The sequence below is a fragment of the Pinus tabuliformis genome, chromosome 5_2 (genome assembly GCF_031772625.1).
Source record: "Pinus tabuliformis cultivar Carrire ecotype Pingquan chromosome 5_2, CPIR1, whole genome shotgun sequence".
NCBI lineage: Eukaryota > Viridiplantae > Streptophyta > Pinopsida > Pinales > Pinaceae > Pinus > Pinus tabuliformis.
Window position 1 is genome coordinate 197,646,132 of NC_142306.1, and position 15,938 is coordinate 197,662,069.

Genomic DNA, 15,938 nt, shown 5'->3' on the forward strand with positions numbered 1-15,938 from the left:
GACAATTGGGCATGCTTATGGAAATTTTGGTGAGAAACGCTCGTGGAAAATTTGGTCCTTTAAACATGGGTGACAATGGTTTTTGCTAGTGATAATGAGTTGCTTCTTTTTTTCTAAATAAAATGCCTAATATAAATTTCTTATTTATGTTAATAGCTCCAAGAAACATTTTTTATTCAATACATAATTGTAAGATCTCATTTATATAAAAATAATAATAATAAGACTGAATAACAATTCCACCAAATAACATGGGTATGAAAAATTCCATCCTAAAGTCAACATTAACATGAATTTATTTCAACCCTCTACTACCCATCAAGAGGACCAATATGAAAAAAATTAGAAAACTAAGCACCACTTTAAACACCCAGGGTTAAAGTGGATTTATGTGATAGATATAATTTGACATTAGTCCTCAAATGTCTATATATAGGAGTCTAAAGGGTCGCAATATAATTAGAGTCTATATAACAATAATAATTTAAGGGCACAACATTAACAATAGTGGGCTTCTATGAGGCACAAAAATAACGATAAGGGGGATACACTAGTATTATAAAGACCTAATAGAAATTACGGTCCTTTAAACTTCTTTGACAATGTTTGCTAGTGACAATTGGGCATACCCATGGAAATTTTGGTTGGGCATGCTCATGGCAAATTTGGTCCTTTAATGGTTTTTGCTAGTGATAGTGAGCTGCGGCTTTTTTCTAAATAAAATGCCCGATATAAATTTCTTATTTATGTTAATATCTCTCACAAACATTTTTTATTCAATACATAGTTGTAAGATCCCATTTATAAAAAATAATAATAATAATAATAAGATTGAATATCAATCATAAGAACTAATTTATATAAAAATAATAATAATAATAATAAGATTGAATATCAATTCCACCAAATAAAGATATAATACATTAAAAAAAATCCATGACCATGGGTATGAAAAATTATGGAGCAAGCTAACATTAACATGAATTTATTTCAAATCTCTATTACCCATCAGGAGGACCAATATAAAAATAAATTAAAAAAGCAAGCACCACTTTAAACACCCAGGGTTAAAGTGGATTTATGTGATAGATCTAATTTGACATCAGTCCTCGAATGTCAATTCTCTCCTTTATTTGATCAGTGTTGCTCCAATTTGATATGAAATGATATTTTAACATCCACGAAATTAAAAACAATCTATGGGACAATCAGTTCCCTGCTTTTCATTTTTTGCAATTCAAACATTTTCTTATTCAAATTGATGATGACCAGACCCAACCTTTCAACAATCCCCTTGCTAAAAAGACAATGCCAAAAAACTGATATTAACATATTACCATAACTTTCTTCGATATCTTTAAATGCATCACATTCCAAAATGAAATATTTTGATGCTAATTAATGATACTAATTAATAAGAGGTCTAAAATGACGACATTCCTCTAATATCAATTTTCACATTATTTTATTAACATTCCTCCGATGATAAGTTGAACATCTCTTCCACCTTAGGTTGTAAGAGCACCAAACTTCAGGGCATTGCAAAGGATCACCTTGGGCTGTAAGAGCACCACACTTTAGGGTATTACAACGGATTTTCCTTCTGTAAGCTTAATCTAGAAAGTCGTTATACCAGTTACTTCATAGCGTGATTTCAACGGATACATAGAGAGAAAAATATCGAATAGACGTAACTTTAGAAGTTCACCCAGTATCCAACATAAAGGATGAAACATTGCACAAAATATTAGAGAATCTCATGAACTAACATATACTCATCCTCGCATCTAAGGACTTTATGGCTTCTGTAATATATAGGGAACCCTTATATTGGACGGAAAATTGTAAACAAAAGGAGATATCCTAAAACAAACATTTAATAGGCTTAAAGGTATTAACTATCCAAGAGATCACTAGATGCAGTGATCATCTCCATCCATCTTACGCAAAATAACGAAAACAAACTTTATGGAAGCCATGGACTTTGCCAGGATGTAGATCGTTTTCATTTTGCTGGGGAAGCCCATCAGTGAAACTTGTTTACAATGCCCATGCCATTGTTATGGATCTGATAATCTCAAAGAACAAATGTAAAGAGTCCAATGGTAGTCAAAGCTTGAAGCCGAAAAACAAATCATGGGAAACCAGGCTGATCCCTTTATAACAGCTACACATCTCTTCAACAACTAAATCAAGAATCAGATGGAAAAAGAATTGCACTCTAATAATTACAAACGCATTCTACTCAGGAGAAAAAAACAGTTTATGATAACCATAATCTTTAATAAAGCATTCCATGGTAAGACACTGAACTACCCAAATGCTACTACTAATATACCATATTCATTGCAAATGAGTAATTACATTTTGTAATATCACATCATCATGGATTGTTTAACAATATTCTTCAGATTTCTTCAAATCGCAATGCCTCATAACCATAATCTTTAATAAAGCATTCCATGGTAAGACACTGAACTACCCAAATGCTACTACTAATACGATATTCATTGCAAATGAGTAATTACATTTTGTAATATCACATCATCATGGATTGTTTAACAATATTCTTCAGATTTCTTCAAGTCGCAATGCCTCATTTGTTAATAGCAAACTGTAGAAAACTGTAAATGAAATTTAACCAGGCAAAAAGGACTTGTTATAAGGTCAATTTGCTGAACTGTGAATCCAAAAAATAAATGCATGCCAACTAAAAATGAATGAGAACAGAACACCAAATTCCAAATCAAGTGAGAAACTTCCTTCTTAATTTGGAGCCTCACACTCTTCTATCGTTCGTTGGTCAACACAAGGCGTGCCCTAGATAAGACTGATTCTGAGGCAGTGAAGTAAATGTACACTGCTTTACTCATAAAATCCACTATAAACATATAATCATTTGATACCATGGAATGAAGGTAGAACAGCAATGAGAGGATCACCATATCCAACAGGCTCTGCAAAGGGCAGATTTAGAGTTAGAAACATAACAATCATGTACTACGCCTTGAAACATGAGAACTTTTCAAACTGCTAAGTTCTAAAGCACAAAATAGCTACATTCACCTGCATTCAAATATTTATGTCAGCAAATTGTTTCAGCCAGCAGTTTCTAAATATCTTGGTATGTTGTTCAAAATGATAATGATTTATAATAAATATTAGGTGGCAGAAGTGGACCATGAGTTTACCTCCTTCGCTCCATAAGATCTTGACAACTTCTCCCGACACTTCTGACTGCATGATATAGTTAAACATGTAAATGTGCCTGAACAACCCTAAAACAACGTTCTAAATACATTCTAGGCACTGAAATACGAAGATGTGCAACTTCTGGAGAGCATATACAAAGTCAACAAGAAAAACTATCTACTCACTGTGATAGGTGTCTGGCCACCAAGCTGATCCAAATAACATACAACCTGCCCTTCTTTTATGGATTGTCCCTGCATGGTACATGAAGAAACCACTTTCAATAACTTTTCACAAGAATGTTCTTCACCATGTATCTCCTCTATTTATTGATTTGATTCAAAGCCAAAAGAAGAAATGCAATCAAAATATCAGCACCTGGCAAGTTCACGTCTGTATTCAACAGCATAGAGCAATACACTCATGAACATTTATTTCAACAAGTTTCCAACGGGATGTAATGCCAACCAAGACATGAAAATATGACGGAAATCTGGGTTGCTAAATATTTAAAATCTCCACAAAATCAGGGCTGAAATTTTTTAAAATTGCAGTAATAAGTTTACAAAATGGCATTGTTTCCTTGAGATGATTTATTGCATAAGAAACAATCCCAACTCTCATTTGTGAGAGTATAAAGATGCATGGTGCCCATGTCTGTGCAGCTGCAGCTAGCTGGTTGTGTTGCCACTGGTACCTCTCTATGATCCATTGGATGTTGTTGGGCATTAGTGGACAATAATAAAACTTCTATCTAGCGATCCAAATCTCAGGCATCGCATTTCTTACTTTTAAATTCTGCAAACTCCAAATATTGACTACTTTCTTGGAAATAGTGTTGTATCCCAGATCAGTAGTAGCCCAAATGAGAACCACAGGACACCTCCAATTCAGTTGGAGGAATGAATCGTGATGGGTGAAGGTGCAAAATCTGGGACAGAACAGTCCATGCACCTAAGGTGTCTTGATACTCTCAATCACCGGTGTATCAGTAGCATCCTTATGAAAAGCTGGAGAACAGTTCTCATATTGGATGTTTGCAACAATAAACTAGGCACTGAATGCAATGGGGCTTTTAAGAATATGACTTTCCCCATTTAAGAATATGAAAGGGAAAATTTTGCAAACCAGCAGTGTATATGTCATACAAAGAGACTGCTTTGGATACCACTTCTTTGTTGCACAAATGTTTAGATCACTTCTGATAATTTAGTAATAAGAATTTACCAGGATCTAGGACGTTTTTGGATGTGGTTGTAAATATTTCATTCAGTTTCCTATACCTTCTCACTCCATACATAGTTTGCTTATATTGAGTCAAAGGGGGAAAAAGCATTTAATTAGAAAAAAGATTCCTGTAAGCAGTGAAATAATATAAAGATGAAAAAACTGTAAGCTTAAACATGGACAAAAAATAAACTACACCTCTTCACAAAGTGGTCTTCCAATCCTTCCCTTCACAACTCGGCTCCTTTTGAAGATGCCAACCTGTCAAACGAGAAATTTTCAATCATATTCAACAAAAATGAAAATAGCAGCTTATAACTTGATCCATTAATATTTAAACACGGTTACCTTTGGAGCAGTTACAAAACACAAGCCTTCATCACCAGCAGCCTCCAAAAGCCCAAACTTTGATGTTTTGGACATTGATAGTTTTGCTGTAAATGGGTTGAAAGACCTAGTAGGAGGATCTTTGGTGTTGGTGAAGATGGCAGAGTAACTGTGGGATCAGAGTCAATCATTGGTTCACCTGGGATTGCAGGAGCAGGCAATGGGGATGCCACAGAAGATGGTCTTTTGCTCTTCTCTATATTCCGGCGTATGTGCATTGCAAAGCTTCCAGCCTGTAGCAAAAAATAATGACAAGAAAATTATAAGGCATCATGGAAAGCCAAATGTATGCAATACTATATAAAATTGAAAGTCCCTCAGATATTTTCATCCAAATTCTGGTGATGATGATCTTCCGGCTATGGTTTATTTGGTATCAATAACTGTATCCTTGTCTCATTGTTGTGGAAATTAGACAGAGATTCAGTAATACTAGTTAGCATAAAAAGGTATTTCAAGACATTTCAGTCCCCTGGCAAGAGACTGATGGAGGTACCTGAAAGAACAACACTCATATTTGATGTGGGAATACATATTCGTGTAATGGAAAATCCTTCCAATCAAACAAGCTCGTACAGGAAACTACAGTATACCATCATTACATAGCCACCTTAGAGAATGTTTGATCTAACATAGAAATCATTCCTCTCAAGTATAACAGGCTATCAGAGATGCCTTGCAACATGAAGTTTGCAGGACAGACAAATTCAATCATTCTTAACTCATGATATTCCATGTCTAGTGAGCACTAGAAATCCAACTTTCAACCATTAGACAGACAGTTATATGTATATGAAACATTTTAAAGAAAAGCCAGGGTCCAATATTCCAGGGTTGGGAAACATGGTCCCATTGCTTCCATTCACAATTTGAAGCAACATTACAGCGGGTAAGAAAAACATTAATTAAAAAAAAAGCATAATAGACAACAAATGGCAATGGGTGTCTTTAGACTCTTTATAACCATTTATGTGAATACATTCAAAGCACATAGTTATCTGAAAAATAGCTTGCAAAACTTAACACGTGTAGTCTAGTCATTCCTCAGTAGCTTTCTATTTGTTGGAGAAAGGTGTATACGTTTTTCATTTTAGAAGAATACAGGTGAGTTTAAAGATAGTAAAGCACAGGAAAAAAGCTTTCCTTGGGAAATCCCCAAACATACCCATAATAAATTGAAATAATGATTAATCTACCGCAAAATAGAGACCAATCACTCTTCTTAAAGAAATCCAGATTAAAAACATTAGGTTTTGTGCAAATACTCATGTACAAGGAAGAAAGAAGCACAGAGAATAGTGGACGAAACCTATTGGCACTTCAGAAAGTAAACAAAAACGTTAAAACTTAGGACACAATGCTAATTCATTTTGGACGTACTTTATCCTGACAGTTTTTATTCGATACTTTAGAAGAATGGCCAAATGTTGTTTAACAAGCCTCTCCAAGAATCATGGTTATAGTGCTTATGTTTGTCAATCGGCCTTTTGCAAGATACGATATCGACATTCGAGGCTACGATATGCTGATATGCGATAAAAGGTGTGCCCAGACCCGCTGACTGCCGGTATGCAATATCGGTGATCGATGATCGTTGCTTTTCATTCTGTCGTTGTTCCTTTCCCACCAGAAAGCCCGATTTATGATTGCGATAAGCCTCTCAGGTCCCAATTGTGATTTACCCTCCGTACTTAGCCATTTTCTTTATTTGCTGGGCTTTTCCAAGGTAATCTTAAAAATGATTTAACTTCTGCTCCAGGAGTCCATTTTCGGACTTCTATATACGATTGGAAAGACCTTTCTGAGCATGATGCAATGGAGAGGGTATGATTAAGCTTTGAGAAGTCGTGCGGGGGGGGGACTTTTCCTTTATAATTCGAATTTGCCTCTGTTTGCCTCTTACACCACATCGGCCGATCTCTCGAACGCGAAAAATTTATGAAATGTGGCTTATGAAATATTGCATCCGAGATCTTTTCCTTTGTTATCGTAAATCCCGCATATTGACACTTTGAACCTAGCTTTACCCTTTCTTTGGGGCGGGCCAACAGTCTGGACGTGAGGTCCATATAGACCACGATGTAATACTCTATCGCATCTGGGTGGAAGTGCCCGCATATCGCAATCCCCTGCTGGAGGAGAAGGCCCCTTACCCTTTTCTTTGGAGGGGGTCGATAGTCTAGACACGAGGTCCTTATAGACCCTACCATAATACTTTATCGCATTCGAAAGGGAAGTCCCGCATATCACAATCGCTCAACACCAATGTATTAAGCTTTTTCCCCTTATTCGCTGCAATCGCCAGTCCATGGGATGACATCATCACTACCACGTGTCACCCTGTGAGTGGTGACACGTGGCACCCGGAAATGGCCCCATGTCACAGCCGAAAACACTAAAACTAGGTGACACATGTCCTATGCCACATCATCAACCATACTGCCATGTCCCTGTTGACGTAAGCTTCCCTATCAGCTCTGAAGACCAATCGCATGTCGCCATGTGGCCTTCGGGAGGACAGAGAAAGTGGCCCGTCGAGCCTTGGTTTTGGATGCTTTTCCTTTGTATTTAAAAATTAGCCCTTCCCGAAGATTTTGGTCAATATCGCGATGTCGATCCCCCCTTCGCTGTTTCGACTCAAACCTAGCCGATATGCGATAATGCGGGATTGGGCACATGGAGGAGAGAGAAGTAGCGGTCCAACCCCTGGTTTGGCATCCTTTTCCTTTGTAAACTATTTCCGGGCCTTCCCCGGCGGTGCGACAATATATTGCAAATTGGCCCCCCAAATGTTTTAGAGTATGCCATAACTGATGGACTACTGGATTTGCGGGATGCAAGATGCGATATCGACATTTGGGGCTACGATATGCTGATATGTGATAAAAGGTGTGCCCGGACCCGCTGACTGCCAATATGAAATATTGGTGATCAATGATCACTGATTTTCATTCTGTTGTTGTTCCTTGCTCGCCAGAAAGCCCGATTTGTGATTGTGATAAGCCTCTCAGGTCCCGTTTGCGATTTACCCTCCATACTTAGCCATTTTCTTTATTTGCTGGGCTTTTCCAAGGTAATCTTAAAAATTCTTTAACTTCTGCTCCAAGAGTCCATTTTCAGACTTCTATATACGATTGGAAAGCCCTTTCTGAGCACGATGTAATGGAGAAGGTATGATTAAGTTGTAAGAAGCCGTGTCGGGGGCCTTGAAAAGGTCTCGAACGCGAAAAATTTATGAAATGTGGCTTATGAAATATTGCATCCGAGACCTTTTTCTTTGTTATCACAAATCCTGCATATTGACGCTTTGAACCTTGCTTTACCCTTTTCTTTGGGGTGGGCTGACGGTCCGGACGCGAGGTCCATATAGACCACAACGTAATACTCTATCGCATCTGGGGGGAAGTGCCCGCATATTGCAATCGCCTGCTGGAGGAGAAGGCCCCTTACCCTTTTCTTTGGAGTGGGTCGATAGTCTGGACGTGAGGTCCTTATAGACCCTGCCATAATACTTTATCACATTCGAAAGGGAAGTCTCACATATCGCAATCGCTCAACACCAATGTATTAAGCTTTTTCCCCTTAGCCGCTGCAATCGCCGGTCTGCGGGGTGATGTCATCACTACCACGTGTCACCCTGTGAGTGGTGACACGTGGCACCCGGAAATGGCCCCATGTCACCCCAGAAAACACTAAAACCGGGTGACACATGTCCTCTTCCACGTCATCAATCGTATTGTCATGTCCCTGCTGACGTCAATTGACTTGTGAGTTCTGAAGACCAATCGCATGCCGCCATGTGGCCTCCGAGAGGAGAGAGAAAGTGACCCGTCGAGCCTTGGTTTTTCATGCTTTTCCTTTGTATTTAAAAATCGGCCCTCCCCGATGATTTTGGCCCATATCGCAATATCTCCCCCCCTTCGCTGTTTCAGGATTCAGATCTCGCTGATATGTGATAATGCGGGATTGCGCCACATGGAGGAGAGAGAAGGAGCGGTCCGACCCTTGGTTTGGCAGACTTTTCCTTTGTAAACTATTTATGGGCCTTCCCCAGCGCTGCGAGAATATATCACAAATCACCCCCCCACATGTTTTGGAGTATGCTGTAACTGATGGATTGCTGGATCTGTGGGATGCAGGATGTGATATCGACGTTCGGGGATACGATATGTCTATATGTGATAAAAGGTGTGCTCGGACCCGCCGACTGCCGATATGCGATATCGATGATTGCTGCTTTTCATTCCGTCATTGTTCCTTGCCCGTCAGAAAGCCCGATTTGCGATTGCGATTTACCCTCCATGCTTTTCCATTTTTTTTATTTGTTGGGCTTTTCCAAGGTAATCTTGAAAATGCTTTAACTTCTGCCTTAGGAGTCCATTTTCAAACTTCTATATATGATTGGAAAGACCTTTCCGAGCACGATGCAATGGAGAGGGTATGATTAAGCTCTGATAGCTTCCATGGCTAAAAAATTGGCATCAAATTCACTGTTGTTTGGGCATTTGAAGCAACTGGTGACTAAAAAAAACAGTGAGTGACAACATTGGCTCCTACTAGGGACAGTGCCTTGCAGGAAAGGTGCTAAGAACCTACAGACCAGTATCCTTCACCATTGGGCATGGAGTCAATAATATATGAACTTTGTAATCAACAAAATATCCATGGGAATTTCCTCCAGAATCTAAAATGCAGAAAATAAAAATTCTAACGACTAAAAAGTAAATGCTTAGGTGGTGAGATTATTTATGTACAATCCTACCTATGCACAGTACTTAATTCAACTAAGTATGTTCAACTCTCCAATAGAACCAGACCAACATAAGAGTACAGGACCACATGCCTTCATATTGTTGAGAAAGAAAAAAAAACATGCATGCATCATGGAAAATCTGCAAATATGGAACCTGATACATTCTCTTGAAATGACCTCTGTTGTTGGCTTATGAATAGACTCGTGTACTTAGCCACAGGGTCATGGAATAGAAAAGGAATGTTTGCAACAACCTCTTCTTCACATACAGATTGTTGGATGATGTCTTTTTAGTTATGGAAGCTACAAACACCACTTGGCTCTTTGGCTTCTTCACAGATGAGCTAGGAAGGGGAGGGTGACTTCTCTTCTTTGAGGACATCGGGTTTAAAGCCATTTGTATCTAGAAGTCCCTTTCCCTTATCAGCTGGCCTAAGAGGATCCTCAGAGGAAGTGCCTTGATTTTGGTTGTGTCCCATTGATGTATTTCTAGATAACCGAAGAGCAATTCTCTTGTGCAACCAAGCCATCATGAAATCAGAGAACTGCTTGCAACAATCATCGATCTCATCATCATTTAGTGTTACATCAAGCTCATCTTCCTCTTCTTCATGCATCTTGGCTTCTTGTTATTTTTTAGAGGAAGAGGAGTAGTGTTGTTGAAGGCCTCTATTCTTTAACTCCAGTTCCATCAATCTATATAAGGAGTTCTTTATTATGATAACCTTCTCTTCCATCGTCTCATTTATTTCTTAACAGAGGTAGCTGTCAGAGTGTTTACAATTGATATTTGGATAGTGGAGTCGCTAGGATGTTTACCATAAAATTTGAAACAATGGAGTCACCAAGGTGATTGATTTTCAACCCACACTTCCCTTGCTCACCTAATAGAGGGAATGTAAAAATCTTTCATACCCAGGGAAAAATATTCTAATCCATTCCCCGGAAATGGCGCCAGAAAGATGTTGTGGCTAAATCTTGCATCAACAGCACAAGTGCAGCAAGAAGGAAGGAAATCCTCCTAGAGACAGCCTCTGGGTTGATTGTAGACCAGTGGCTAGGCATCTTAAATAAAGGAGTGTTTGTAAGGTTATATGTGAGGGGGTTGTAACACTCCAATTGTCACGTAAATAAAAAAGGTAATAGGAGGGGCTTGGTTTAATTAGCTTTCAAAGAGGTAGATTCAAGCCAACTCATGGATCCAAATGTTGGGGGTATATGGGGCAATCTAAAAGAGAAATGGTTTCTTCTTCTGGTGGTTGACACACGGAAATGGGACAGCTTAAAACTAAAGTCATAGGAATTATGGAGAGGAGGAAAGGAAGGAGATAAATTGATGCATAGGGCTATAACAAACATAATCCTAAACAACAATGTTCCAGCAGAAGTGGAACCCGATGGATAGGGCTGTAAACAACACAAAATCCTAAACCACGGTTTTCCAATAGAAATATGAAAGAGGGAGGAGATGGAGTGATAGAAACAACGAAGAACTTATTGAGGTTTCAAGCCTATGACGTGGGTACCTCTATCACCAAATAGTGCGAGAAAGGTTGTGCTCATACAGGTACTGCAGGCTATTTAAAAACCAAGTAAATTTGTAATATACACAAGCACTATTCTCTATTTAGCAGGCAAGGTAAATCCATGAACCAAGGAGAAAAATAATCTCATTACACTATTTTAGAGAAGGAAAAACAACTTGTGAAATGAGGTTATAGAAGGGAAAACTTATTGCACATTAATCATGTTAGGAATCAAGAGGAAAATACCATTTAACTCAAAGGGTCCAATAACCAGTCCATACACTTAGCAATGATATCAGTGAAATCCCCATGAACAAGCAAATTAGAACCAAAATGGCATCACAGAGTTCAACCCTCGTGCGTCAAAATATCTGGAACCTCTATTATATATTTCATCCCCCTATTTATAAGAATAGGGGGATAGCTTTGAGTTACAATCAAACTATCTGAGCTCGAGCCCCAGTTGTCATGCTAAACTAGCTGCCTCGGCTCTGCTACTACCTACCTAAAGATTACAACAGGCATTGAATCCATTTCTTGGAAAAAATGCAGAAATAAATGCACATAGAAGAAAATCGAGAGAGAAAAGAGGAGGTGTCCCCTTGCTGCTTCAGTGGAGGCCTTGGATAGAGCCATGTCCCTACTACCATCAGGCTTCTTTTCGGCTGCTTGAGGTGGTTTGCTGTTGCTCGACCACTTTCTGTCAATTCTGCTTTAATTGCTTGAGTGACTTGTTCAGTGGAATAGGGAGCGGAGTGGGAAAGGAGTGTGTCCAAGCGGTCCTTTTTCTGTGTAGAGGGAATGGAGCACCATGTCATGCCATTAAGTCTTCTTGAGTTTGCGCATACTACTCTACAGTTGTGCCATGCTCCATTAAAGTCCTTAGTTTCCAGCCCATCCGCCCATTTTGACAATGCTCTCTGCGCAACATGGTTGTGGGCCTTTAACATTAAAAACAGACGAATAGGCGGGCGTTTTTTATTTCCCTTTGTTCCCCTTTATCATATCCCCTTGTGTGACATTCCTCAATATAGTCGGGGGCTGGGACCAGGGGTTTATTCTTTTGAGCACCAAGGCTTTGAGCAACTGTGCGGGGGGGCTTTTTCTTTATAATTTGAATTTCCCTCTGTTTGCCTCTTACACCGCATCGGTCGATCTCCTAGATGCGAAAACTTAATGAAATGTGGCTTATGAAATATCGCATCTGGGGCCTTTTTCTTTGTTATCTCAAGTCCCGCATATTGGTGATTTAAAACTTGCTTTACCCTTTCCCTTGGGGCGGGCTGACAGTCCAAACATGAGGTACATATAAACCACGACGTAATACTCTATCGCATCTGGGGGGAAATGCCTGCATATCGCAATCGCCTGCTGGAGGAGAAGGCCCCTTACGCTTTTCTTTGGAGCAGGCCAATAGTCCAGATGTGAGGCCCTTATAGACCCTACCATAATACTTTATTGCGTCCGGAAGGGAAGTCCTGCATATCACAATCACTTAGCACTAATGTATTAAGCTTTTATCCCTTAGCCGTTATGATCATCGGTCCGCGGGGTGATGTTATCACTGCCACATGTCACCCTATGAGTGGTGACATGTGGCACCCAGAAATGGCTCCATGTCACCCTAGAAAACACTGAAACCGGGTGACACGTGTCCTCTGCCACGTCATCAATCATACTGCCACGTCCCTGCTGACGTCAATTGCCTTGTTAGCTCTGAAGTACAATCGCATGTCACCACATGGCCTCCAGGAGGAGAGAGAAAGTGGCCTGTCGGGCCTTGGTTTTGCATGTTTTTCCTTTGTATTTAAAAATCGGCCCTCCCTGACGGTCCATATTGCAATATCACACCCCCTTCATTGTTTCGGTCCATATTGTAATATCGCACCCCCTTTGTTGTTTCAGGACTCAGACCTCGCTGATATGCGATAATGTGGGATTGCGCCACATGGAGGAGAGAGAAGGAGCGACTCGACCCTTGGTTTGGCGACCTTTTCCTTTGTAAACTATTTATGGACCTTCCCCAGCGGTGCGACAATATATCAAAAAGAACCCCCCCCACATGTTTTGGAGTTTGCCGTAACTGATGGACTGTTGGATCTACGGGATGCGAGATGTGATATCGGCGTTCGAGGATACGATATGTCAATATGCTATAAAAGGTGTGTCCGGACCCGTCGACTGCCGATATGCGATATCGACGATTGCTACTTTTCATTCTGCTATTGTTCCTTGCCCATCAGAAATCCTGATTTACAATTGCAATAAGCCTCCAGGTCTCGATTGAGATTTACCCTCCATACTTTGCCATTTTCTTTATTTGTTGGGCTTTTCCAAGGTAATCTTAAAAATGATTTAACTTCTGCTCCAGGAGTCCATTTTCAGACTTCTATATACGATTGGAAAGCCCTTTCTGAGCATGATGCAATGGAGAGGGTATGATTAAGCTCTGATAGCTTATGTGGCTCAAAAGTTGGCATCAAATTCACTTCTATTTGGGAATTTGAAGCAACTAGTGACTAAAAAAAAATAGTGAGTGACAACAGGTTTCATGATCAGGGAATTTTATTTTAGTTAAGGTTCACATTGTGAACCTTTAGGTTTTTCATCTAGTCATAAAAGTCAATTTGAGTCGATGTCATGTATGAAGGACCCATCTTGGGCATGTTATATTTTTTTATGAGTCATTAAATGAATAGGAAGACCCTCCAAGACAAAGAAAATACACCTCCTACAAGTCGACTTCAAGAGAATAATAAAATCTCTCAAAATACATGTTGGCTCACACTCAACTCATGTCGGCTTATATGCATGGGAAAACAACTATAAATAGGAAACTCAAACTCATTTCAGAAGCCATAATTTCAGTCAAGATCAAGTCTGAAATAAGAAGTGTGAAGATCTCTTGGGAAGGAGTCTTATCATCAGCGAATAAAGAAAGAAGAAGAGCAAAGAATTTAACATTATCTTGGAGCTGCTTTTTGGGTCACACATGCGAAGAAGGAAGAGGTCATTTGCTGCAAAAGAAGCTGAGAGGAATTGAAATCCTCTTAGGTAGTCAAATTCAAGAGGGGCAAGTCAAAGGAGAAGCTGAGATAGGATAGAAGGAGACTCTATCCTAAGAAAATGTATCAAGGACATTTTCTAGAAGGAGAAAATAGGGTTTTTGAATTAGGGTTGAATATTACAGACCTAATTCAAGGAGGTCAAAATAAATAAAAGGTCTGAAGCAGAAGGAAGCCAAATTTGAATAATAGTCGAGAAGGAGGAAGGAGTAGAAGGTTGACTATCATTGACTAAGGATCTCATTAAGGAAGCTTTGTGTCTTGTTCTTGAGTGGAAAATAGGTCAAGGGTCTTGGTCTTGGTATTTGTAAATTAAAGTCTTTATAAGAAGAAGAATTTGTTCGGGAGCCTATATACTGGCTCTCTTGTCTCTTTATGGTTTATGCATTGGTAGTCATTTGCTGAAGAATAACGCTATAATAACATAAGTAAAAGAAGATCATAATATAAGAAGTAAAAAACATTCACAAGTAGTTATCAATAGAAGAGAAATCACTTAATATCGATGCCCTAGATTTCTCAACTCTTCTTTTGGTATCCACTTGTATATTATTATCCTCCATCATATTTTGTTACATCTATGTATTTTTATCAATCAAAATAGCCATAACATATTTTGTCTGGACAACCACATCCCATGTTTTCTTCCTAGTGAATTGGGTTGTCTTTGTGACTACAGGGTGTCGTTCCTCTTCAATAAGAGAGCCTATTTCCTAGGAAAGGAAATTAAGCCTCTCAAAGGAACTTGTTATCTTAGGCTCATTTGACAATTTATTGATGGTTACCTAAAGCCTTCTTCTTTCCATTTGTAATGCCTTATTTCTTTGTTAGGTCCCTATAATACTAGTGATTCCCCCATTACTATTATCATTGTAGCCCTTATTATTATTGTCGTTCCCCTATTGTCCCCATATTGTTATTATTGTGCCCCATAGAAGCCCACTATTGTTATTGTTGTGCCCTTATATTATTATTGTTATGTCGGCTTTGATTATATTGTGACCCCTTAGACTCCTATGTATAGAAAAGAGGTTTTGTCATTTGTGGCATCCAAGAATTGTTCATTTGTGTAATGTAAAGGAGGTTTCCCCCTCGAAGAGGTTGATTTCTAAGGCGTTGATCTTTCTTTTCTATCCTTTTGTGAGCTGGGTTCATAAAACCCGTGCTTTAATAAGTCAAAACAATAATAATAAAAAATTGTTTTTCTTTCTTTTGATAAATACATTTCATTATGACTCAAATACAATTATGAAGACCGAAGCTAGTTACATTCTTTAACAGATTGTACAGATTATCAGGGCATCCAGGATCATACCAAAAGAGCTTCCAGTCTAGAGGGAGCAGCAGTAGTAGGAGTTGCCTATGTGACAAAGGAAGCAATAGTGGCAGAAGGACTTTCCTACATGACAGAGGGAGCAGCAATGGCTCAAAGATTTGCTTCCATGACAGAGAGAGCAACCAAGACTACTACAAGAAGACCTGATTCAATGTCAGAGGCAGTTGGCCTCAGAGATTGAAATGAAGAATTCTAGCCAGATACACTATTCCTTGGGATTGGAGATTCAGATTTGGTGAATCTCACAATGTACAGGCTACTGATTGTATCCTTGATGTAACTAGTTAGCACCAAGCCAGATATTTGCTTTGCAGTGAGCACCCCGAACCAGTTTATAGTTGAGTCGAGGCATGTACAGTGTATGGCAGCAAAGCATGTGGTACTTGTACAGTTGGATGAGGTTGGAGATATGTCTCAAGAGGTGAAGTGAGGCTGCAAGAATATGTGGATTA

At 39.2% G+C, this 15,938-nt stretch overlaps 1 pseudogene across 1 annotated transcript in view; it reads right to left on the minus strand.

Moving 5' to 3' along the window:
• Positions 1–2,490: 2,490 nt before the first annotated feature.
• Positions 2,491–15,938, minus strand: part of LOC149158242 (uncharacterized) — a 162,130-nt pseudogene continuing 148,682 nt past the window's right edge. The window contains exons 5-9 of the transcript XR_016261670.1: positions 4,768–5,039; positions 4,618–4,680; positions 3,378–3,446; positions 3,192–3,237; positions 2,491–2,957 (exon numbers count right to left, since the gene is read on the minus strand). The product of XR_016261670.1 is annotated as an uncharacterized LOC149158242 (transcript). The remainder of the gene's footprint in view (positions 2,958–3,191; positions 3,238–3,377; positions 3,447–4,617; positions 4,681–4,767; positions 5,040–15,938) is intronic.